This window comes from Nestor notabilis, unplaced genomic scaffold (assembly GCF_000696875.1).
Source record: "Nestor notabilis isolate BGI_N333 unplaced genomic scaffold, ASM69687v1 scaffold35398, whole genome shotgun sequence".
In the NCBI taxonomy this organism is placed as follows: Eukaryota; Metazoa; Chordata; class Aves; order Psittaciformes; family Psittacidae; genus Nestor; species Nestor notabilis.
Window position 1 is genome coordinate 21,371 of NW_009940259.1, and position 10,705 is coordinate 32,075.

The following is a 10,705-nucleotide window of genomic DNA, read 5'->3' on the forward strand; positions in this document are numbered from 1 at the left end:
TAATGGCTTTATTTTGCAGTTCTGTAAACAGAGAGACAATGTTGGACTTGTGTGTGTAGCAGCTGTTATTTACTAATACAAGTCAAGAATTAAAGACCTGGTTACCCTAGAAGACAAACATTCACTTTTGGCTTCAGCTAGCACTCTAAAATAGTTGTCCTAGATTTAAAAAGTCAAAACCCTGAGACACACCATGTCCTGCCATGCAAGCCACCATCATTGTCCCAGAACCTGAGCTATTGGGTGGTGATACCTCAGCTTTCGTGTTGTGAAAGTGCCTCCTTGGATGCCCTAACAGCAGTACACTGCATCTGCCAGACCTACCTGCAATACAAAAAGTGGTTTGACACAATTTAATATGATGTCATCTCTATGCTGTGACTTTTGAACATACCTCCCTATGTGAGAAAGCTGTGCTCTGATGATTAGTTGCTGATACAACGGCTCTAAGAGAACAAAATTTAGCAGATGTGGTATCTGGGGTATTGTCCCCTTGCGGGAGAGGTGGAAAGGAGATATCAAGCCCTCTTATGCCACCTACACATGTACTAGAGGCTGGTCTGGGGGGTTCTAAATTAATTCCAAATAATTGTTTTTCTTGACAGCCAGGATAGACAACAGCCCCTTTCAGGCCAGATTAACTAGCTGATGCTCCAAAGGTTATGTTTCAAACTAGTAACAGGGCAAGGATTTTCTGACTGCTTTTATGTGGAAAGTGGATGCTTGCCTGACTTTGGAACAGGTGAAAATCCAGCCCATTTATCAAGAAAGTATTTTTACAACAATTTGTAACCTCTCTTTTCCAATGGCACTAACATGGTCCTGGGTGTTAGCTGCATGTTGTAGATGGCAAAACATCTGAGGTTGCTGAAACCACAGAGCAAGAGGCAAATAGTTTTGCAACATGTTTATCTGTTGTAACCTTTCTGCCTTGTCTTATCACTCTAATAAAATCATGTGTTTTACTGGGATGGGAGCCCAACACCAGCCTTACTGTCCAAAGATTTCAATAAGATATGTAATCATTCTAAATAACACATTCAGTTTGTCTTAATGCCATGATTTCTTAGTGTAGTACTTGGTGTGAGGAGTGTCAGTATAATCAAAACTTTTGGGTTAAATCAGTTAAATCCCTGATTATATTAGTGAAATATTTATGCTTCCTGCAGATTTCTTCTTTCATAATCTTCAGTGGGAGATTAATATTGTATTTGGGCTTGACAGGGTTTGCTTTTGAGACAACAACTGATCATAATGGCAAAAGCTTTGGATTTTAGTTAGTCTGAGAAAAACAGCGCCAGGAGATTTACTTACCTTCCTGGACAAGGATTCTCATTATTTTCCTCTATAAAATACCTTACTGATTTGTTGAGGCATACTTTCATTGCATGGTAATTATTCGAAGTGATAAGACCCCCACATATTCCTTCATTTTTTACTAGTTTTTCTACTTCTTCACATGCTCAACATCGAGTCTAGGCTTTATTTGAAATACAGTGCTGATTACCTTACAAATGTTAATGTGGGTGGTGCTATCTATCCCAGTGTGAGGACAGTCTGAAATCATCTTTCTTTGACAGATTAATTACCCCTCCTCATCTCAGCATAGGTTATATATCACTGCAATGTAGATGGTGTAAATATCAGTGTTTGCAAACTCATTCAAAGGCTGCTGAAGCAAAAATATCAGCAAACATTGTCGGGTGAAATGGTGAAAAGTTGAGGATTGCTTTGGCAAGAAATGAGAAATTCAAATGTTTTGACCCTCAAATACCCCATTTCATGCCCGGTAGAGAGTTTTGGACAGGACGCATGGCTAATGCTTCCACTGCCATTCGATGTCTCCAAAAGCCAAAATTTTGGTGCTTTCCCACTCCTACCCCCAAGAATTACAAACTCTCTGAAAGTCCTGTCAAGTTGTCCAAACCTCATTTCCCCTTGGCTTCTACAGATTGTTGTAAAGGCATAAGTCTGTGGCATGTTAAAAGAAATGTTTGGGCCAGTAATTTGGTTGTAGTTACTCATTTCTGCACAGGACTGTCAAAATCTCTTTCTGAAACCTGTAGAACTCTGAGTTATGAAGCCTTCTGGACATCCTGTGGCATTGAACTCTGTTTTGCCACAAAACACGTAAGTCTTGGAAATGTCAATACCAAAAACTGGCTGCTCAGAAAGGCTGTTACAGTAGAGCAGCTTTAGGTTTTCTTTAGGAAAGGCTTTCCTTATAAGAGTGGTGTATTAATATATTTGCTATGGTTCCAAAAGCAGTGAATGTATTTATCAAACTGTTTGGCTTCACTTGCAGCAACTCCCTAGAGTAGTTTCCAATGTGTAACAGAGTAAGAACTTATTAGAGATTTATGCCAAATAGATCTGCAAGATGTGCCAAGGATAGCAAGGGAAGGACACAGCACAGGTATTGGAGGCAAAAATCTTCCTGGTGCATGACTGTGTTTTGGTTCTCTGCACATTTTATCTTGTCTATTTCAAATAGCTTTGGAGGAATCCATAATTTCCCTTTGCATGCCATTCCCTGTGCTAATGGAGTTGTGACTAGTGTGTCTTAATGCTGTTGCATTTAGGTAAACTAGTGCACTATTTATCCCATCAGCTTAGTGTCACTTTCTTGTAGTGCACTGTCTGCTTCCCCCCTAATTGCTTTCACCTTGCAGTTCCAAGAACTGGCAGAAAATACTGTTTTCAGGTGCAAAATGGAAAACGGGGATTGGTCATTTATGGAAGGAATGGTCAAGGCAGAAGAAGAGCAGAAGGGTTTGAGTAGGAAAGGGCAACTCATTCACAGCAGTTTTAATTGTCATGGGAAATAAAATTACACTAATGGCCAATAAAAGTACAGGTGATGTCTATAGCTGTTAACCAGCATGAGATGATCAGCTTCCAGCTCACCATGTCTTCCCAGTGCACTGGCTGGGACCCAGGATTTTGACAGGCCTAAGCATCCTGAATATAGTCTGCTTTCTGCTCTACTAGGAAGCTGGTTATCAGTGTGGGTGCTAGTGTGGCTATCACAGCAGTTCCCACTGCTCTTTGATAGTGTACGTCCTCCTTGCTGACCCTCTGCTTCAAGTGCTCTCCTAGTAACAACTTTGGGTTTTTTAATAGGAATGGTTTGGAACATAAAGCATGTGAGAAAAACATTTCACTTTTGCATCTGAGCTTAGCAGTCGTATATGACTGGTAGAAATTCAAAATAACATCAGCATTCAATCAGTGTGGCACAATACTCACAGACAAGGAGGTTTTTATCAGCTACATGTGCCAGTTACAGAAATCAGATATTTTGAAAGTGTATCCTTCATCCTTGCATATAACGTAACTCCAGTGAGACTGTACTCCACTTTGGGCTTGCACAACCCATTTTGGGCTCTTCCTTGGGTGTATCCTGTACCATTGAACCTGTGTTCTAGGCAGTGGGGAAAAGATGACTTTTTCTGATGGAAACAAGTTTTTGATGCTCCAGAGGCTTGCAGAGCTTTGTCAGGAACAGGGTGGCATGGGCGGGTGTGGCTGAAATGGGTGTCTAGGCTGATCTCGGATGTGCTAAAAATAAACACATTATAGCAGTCACTGCAGTGACCCTTTCCTGTATTATACAATTAGTCATGTTGCTGGAGATGCATTTGGATCACAAACATAGGGCAGCACTGTGATTTTACTAGCTGCTGCAGCACGTTGCAAAGGAGAGCTACTGATTGACCTGGTCTCAGCTTCCCCTCTGGCTGTTTTATATCTGCCCTACCCAAACACATGCTTCCCTGGGAAACAAAAATAGGCTTGCAAATAGCATGGTAAGGAAAAAACATTGTAAGCATTACCCACAGAAGGACATAGTTTTCTCTTTGCCTTATGGGTGTGGGTGACTTACACCAACGCTCCTGTTCTTTCCTGTTGCAGTGGAAGGGGCTCTCCTTTCTTTCTTTTTCTACTCAGCAATGCACAATATCTAAAAAGCTCTTTCTATATAAAACTGCACCCATTAAAGACATTTTAAAAATTGATTTAGCGTGACTAACACAAGGGAGGTGGCAGTTTGTTTTTCATACTATAAAATAACCCTTGGTAACTCCTACCTTTTATCTTACACGTGGATGGACAAATATATCACCATCAAAGGGTGACAATCTGGTGCTTTAAATAGCTTTAAAGGCTTTAATTAAAACCTATTAAATAGGTTTAACAGGTTTAAATAAAGAGAAGTGCAGACCTTGGAGCCTTGTCCAAGGCAGGCTGGAGTGCTGATGAGCATGCTGAGCACATTTATTATTTTATGGAGTGCAAACAATGTGTTCATCCCTCTGTAGTACACAGTAATAAAGATACCCACCAAGCTTCACATAGGAGCAGAAAGTGCTCTGGGAAAGCTTGTGATTAAAGGCCCTTGATAGGGAGATGGCATTTCTTCTATGTCAGTAAAAGAAACCATGAAACTGGCTGGTAAGTACCCAAATTTCTATGTGCACACATTGAGAGAGGCAAAGCATGCTGTGCTTGGGTTGTTTCAGATACTCAATAAAATATGGAGCACTCATCCAACCCTTCTCATACTGTTTTTGTCGAGGGGGAGCCTGCAACAACATACAGCCATGTTAGCTGGGGCTGGTCCTTGGCAGCTTTTTCAGTATTTCTCTGTGTGGTGGCTCCCAGTGCAACAGCTCTTTGCTGAGTGGAAACAGCGCTGTTTGCTTGGGGAATTAGAAATTCCCTGCTAGTGGTTGGTGTTGGGACACTCTAGCCACACACCTAGGTGAGCAGGGGGAGCACTGGGGCAGTGCTGGCACAAAAGCTGTGTTTCCTCCCTTCTCCCCATTCCCTGTTGGAGAAATTGCAGCAGTTGTCTCCCTTTCCTTCCTCTCCCCAGGTCTGGCTGTCGGGTGCCTCCTCTGTGCCTGGTTTGCATTTCCTCTGCACAGCCCAATTCTCACATTGCCCCAGTTGCTGTTGTCTGTTCTCAGGCCACGCAGGAGCAGCTCTGACCCTGTCTTCCTTTCTAGCTACAGGGCTTTTGCATTCATGCTTTCCCTTCCCTCTCTGTTCTCCCTGCTTTCTGCAGGGAGAGTGCTGTGCCCTTCTGACCCGGGAGCTTCTCATTTCTGCCTTGGTATCTTTCCCCATGCTCCTGCCAATGTTTCTTCCTATTGTTTTATAGGTGGTCATCTCTGTCCTGTGACACCAGCCTTCAAACCAGTACCAGGAGCTACAGTGGAGAAGTAGAAAGTTGAACTTAAATTTAAGACCTCAACATGTAGGATTTATAATAGTATATTTTCAGTTTGCTGCTAAAGAGATGTGACTGAAAGGAAGGTAACAGCTTGACAAACAGGAGGTGGTTTCCCACCTCTGTAAGGCAGTGGGAGTTACAGAGTTTCAGCTGGTTGGCATCAGGAAGAATGTGGCCTCTCCCCCTGCCTTACAGTTTCTAGCATTGCCTGTAGTATCTGACTACATCTCACAGGGGTTCAACTTAAACATGACCGGTGTAACTTTGTTCAGGATCCACATAGTCCTTCCAGTTGCTCTTATAAGATACAATGGAGGAAATCCTGAGGAGGAAAGTGGCTTATGTTGCAGAAGGCTGCATTAAGAACATTTGCAGAAGCACAAAAGCATTGTCTGACCAGGCTGGAACAACACTTTGCAATCCTGACTCGTGATGATACTGTAGTGGCAGTTATCCAGCATGTGTCTGTTATTAGGGATTTGGGTTTTCTTTAACTGAGTGCTGTCACAGAGTGAATTGTTACATGCAGATACTATTACAAACACATCTGAATGTATATGTGACGCATGCCATGCGTTAACAAGTGAAGTATTATGAAGACATGAAGGTAGTGTATTTTTGTTTGAGTGTGCTTCAAATTCATGAAGTTTGCAACTGGCTTTGTTTAAATTAACATCCTTTACTACACACAGTTATCAGCTCCAGCCATTCACTGGGTTACTTCTGAACCTTGGTTTAAGATGTAAAACACAAGTCCTTGGGGATTAAATGTACTAGAAAAGGTAGTTCTTTTAGAGCAATATATTTGCAGGTTTTTAATATGATGGTTTTTGTTGGTTTTTTTTTTAGTTCTGGCATGTTTAATTTATAGATTTTGTATTTGTGAACTTTGAGGTTTTGAATAAGAAGAAAGGAATTGGTGGTTTCGAACAATACTGTTAAAATTGTGCTTAAGCCCAACCTAGTAGTACAACCCAGATGGAAGGTTTTGTGATCTGGAAGCATCTGTGCTTCCTGAAGGAGTTTTTTGCAGTGCTTACTGGTTTTCTAAATAACTTGTAGAACTTGGGTTAGTAGTTTTTATCCAACCGCTGACTAACCTATGACCACAATTCAGCACTGTTGATTTGTTTTGGAAGTTTTATGTCACAATTTCAGTCTTAACAAAATACTTCAGGAGAAATTGAAAGTACTATAGGGACCACTGCTCGTAAGATTTATCAAGACATTGCACATAAAGCCCTCTGCTCTAAGAAACATTCCTCTTTTGAATCTGCAGATTTCCTAGCAATGTGTTTTTCTCGGTATTGGATAGCTCTTATTTGTGCAATTATAACGTGGGGGGAAGAAAGCTGTATGTAGTGGAAATAAAATAAACCAAAGAAATGGAGGGGGAGGACTGAAATAACAACAGTTACCTAAAATTAGTCCCATTCCTCGATCTGTCCTACTTTACAGCTTTCTGCAGTATTTTCAGAGGGCTGATTCTGCATTGAACACATGCTCCAGACAAAGGAAAATGTTGAGAAAGCTGAGATCAGTTGCAAATACAAAACAAGTTGCAGCTCGTGTCCATATTATTATTCTGGAAAATGCAAATGATGAAAACTTCAGATACGTTTGAGACCTTGACCCTCAAATATCTCAGTTTCTTGCATAACTCCATTAATGCTAGCATGTGGTGCCATTGTGTGATGCAGTTTGTAGTCCTCCAGAAAATAAGAACATACTATTTTCCTCTTTTAGCATCTGGAAAATGGGGCACAGGGAGTGTCTATGTGGCAAAATGCATAGAAATACCCAAACTGATCTGAATGAGGCAGATTAAGTTCCAGAAGCTCAGTCTAAACTAATTAAGCTGTATTGTTCCACATAGACTTTCCAGGGGGGGATGGAGTAATCTTTACTCCATAGCTGTAGCCGTTTATCTTATTTGTGATGGTATACTCAGGAAAGCTGTAAACTGGCAAGCTCATACACTATTTATGGTAGCACAGTACTGCAGCATGGATGCCACAGACACGCAGGAAGCTGGGCAGATCCTTGGAAAACTGGCTAGCACCATATCATTACAAACCAGTCGTAAGCGTCGGTGGCAACTACTTTAAAGCATCTTTATATGTGCCTTGGTAGAATATTACCCTAAAGCTGTAGAGGAAACTGAGCCTGGGTTTCCCAGACACTGCTTGTAGCTATTTGCCGTCTCCCTCATCAGCTGGAAGTGCAACCTAGCCCTCCACAAAACCTTACTGAGGAGGAAAGCCAAAGAGCATATGAAGGCTCAGCCTCACTAGGTAGAAGGCCTATTCCTACATCAGGAATTAAACTTTAAGTTCGATCCTTAACTTAATGTATTCAGGTGCACTTGAGCTCTGTTTGGAGGGCTTGAGTAGGGTTGAGCAGTGCCTAAGAGTTGATATCCTCTCTGCAAATGGGAGGGGTGTTTGTGCAATGACTGGTTGATGGGAGATGAGTTACTCATCTAGGCAAACCTAACCTGTTTTTTTTTCTTTAGGGGTTATATGAACCTTTACACAGAAATGCATTGCAAAAGAAAAAAGAAGGAATTTGTCTCAGGGTTTAGACTAGAAGGTCATGAACTGGGAAAGAAAGATGGGTGAGGAGTGAAAACAGAAATAAGAGAAGTGTAAGAACTACATTTTGCCTGGGGAAAGATCAGATAAGGGAATGAAGAGATGAAGCAGTAATAAATGAAAGAGAAAACATAACAGGCGACAGAGCTCCAAGGTAAGAGTAAACAGGTTGTGTGCACTGTCAGGCAGCAGCTATTTATTGGGAGATCTGAGAATATCAGTACCAGCTTTTCTCACAAGGACAGCTGTAACTTTCTCCAGAAAGGACTAGACGTCAGATGAAGTGTACAGTCTTCCCACGGTTAATGCTGGAGCAGCTGTTACAGGAGGCTCTATCCTGGTCGTGGGGGCTGGCAGAATTTTCATTTGTGTCCTGGAAAAAGATCACTATTTATTTCTGATGGTGTGGAAAGACAGAAAGCAAGAAAGCAACTTTGACTTTTCCATGACTTGTGTATAATTGTAAAGGCCCAGAATCACACACACAACCATAATATAATATATAATAAACAAATATAACACTGCCATCTGTAGATTCTGCTTTATAGCTTTGAAGCAGGAAATTAACACATACAAGTTTTCTCAGGATACCTCTTCAGTAATTGCTATAGCCTTTTGATATTGGTCTGGTTGTGAGTGGGAATATCTTACATCCTCATCAAGAAACTGGTTAAAATACTAGCTTCTGTCTGTTATGCCATCAGCTTGATACAGGCACTGAAAAAAATGTAGTTTCTAGTCCAAATTTCCCTTGTCTGTTGTCTCTAGTTTCATCCTCGGTGGGTGAAATGAGAAGTTTTATCCTCTGTTTTTGTTGCAGCCCCTCAACTACTTCGTTGCTGTTATCAATCATGCTGTCCATTAATCTTTCCCTCTCTGGGCTAAGCAAATGCAATTTTTTCTAGACTCCTGATGATTCTTATGGTTGTCCATTAACACCCCCTTCTGTGCATCCATACCCTTCTCAACACCCTTCCAAAGCTGTTCCAAGTACTTCAGCTGTGGCCTAACCAGTGCTCATCCAAATGGAGGGATTTTAATATGAACATCTGCTCCTGTCTACCTAGTGCAAGATCAAGTGAAAAATGTCAAACGGGACATTTCACTCACTATTCCTGTAATGATGGAGACTTTTCCATAAAAATAGTTTCTTTTCAATATCAGATACTGATGTCAGATTGGACAGCATCTAAATTCAGTAACTCATGTAATGAAAATAATCAATACATATTTTGAACAATCTATTCATCTTTAAAAGTTTTGACTTTTTGGCATTCATTTTGTATTAGCTGTTTCATGTGGTATTTTAAACTCAGCGGTTTGTGTCCTGTAGTGTATAAACAGAACTACTTATGTAATATCACACAGTCATTTCTGCCTTTTATTTTTTTTGGTCTTGATAATAGCAGTAACAGGCACCTAATTAACACAAGGTCAAAACCTGCTTATCTTAGTCTTCCCAGTGTAAAGGTAAAAATAATGAGAGGGAAGACATGATGAAAACTCCAAGCTCTCAGACCTTGGAGGCCAAAGCCTACATCAAAAGCTGCAGTTTGAGGACAACTGTGGCTGTTGATCAGCCCTGCCTGAATTCGGGGACTCCTGAATTTTAAAAAAGAAAGTAAGTGCAGTGAGTGTTTTAGTTTGTTCATTTCAAAATCATGTCTGAAGCCCAGATACAGATGACTGTACTGTTGTTTTAATTGTAGAGCAAATGTACCATTTAAATCCAAGACAGAAAAAATGACAAAGGGAAATTCTTTGAACCTGAAAGAAAGAGAAAAAACAAAATGGAAACAAAATAAAACCCCACCAATTACTCTTTTTTTTTTTTTCAATCTGGCCTTTTGGCCATGGGTCAAATGGTTTTCAAGCTCTTTTTAATTCTTTCTTATTTCTCTCTGCCACACTTCTTGTCTTACTGCCTCTGGGCCTTCCTGCCCTTCCTCTCTCCTCTTCCTCCTGTATTGTTATCTTACTCTCAGTTCTGATTTCTTCTTGCCTTATTATCTACTTTTAGACTCTTTTTTCCTTTTGGATTTTACCACCACCATCCCTTTATTCAGCCCAGTGTCACAGCTGAGCACCTTTTAGCTCTGTGCATGTTCTCCAGATACAGGGGTGCTACATCACGGTCTACCTACTCTCTTTTGGCTGAGTTTATTGCCAGTAAGCATGACAAGTGGGAGAGGTTTGTGTGTGGATTGCTGACTAGATTTTGGCTACTCCCATACCAGAGTACATCAAGGTACTCTTGATTCAAAGGGATCACCTGCATCCAAATTTGCCAAAAGCCATGCCACTGAAACCTTACTTGGTTGTCTGACACCTGAGGCTGCAGCCAAACTGACGTGACAAGAAAAATGAGTCTTTCTGTGTCTCTCTTTGTCTAGCAATGTCTTTGTCTGGCCCAAAACTCTAATGAGCCAGACATTATAATGTTCTCAATTATTTTTGATCTTTTGCTTTTATCCCCCATTGAATTCTCCTTAGTCACAAGTCAACATTGCAAATAAGGGAATAATAAGCCACCAATTCTATTGCTTCTTTTAAGCAATGCCCCCCCCTGCCCCCCAAATCCTGGCAAGTTTTAAGCATTTTTCCATGTTGCTTTCAGTTTGTTTTCAAAGTATACTTAATTATCCACCATTTTAAGAAAACAATTAATGAAACTCTATTCTACTCTACTAATGAAATTTACCTTAGTTTATTTCTAACCTGTGATAAAATCAGCAAATTGTGATGTAAACTCTCATTATTTTAGTTTTGAGGAAATCTCAGCCTATCAGTATGGTTATTAAATTGAACACCTTTAAAGGATGAATAATCTAAGTATTGCAATGAGCTTTCCACAAAGTCATGCTGAGTTAGG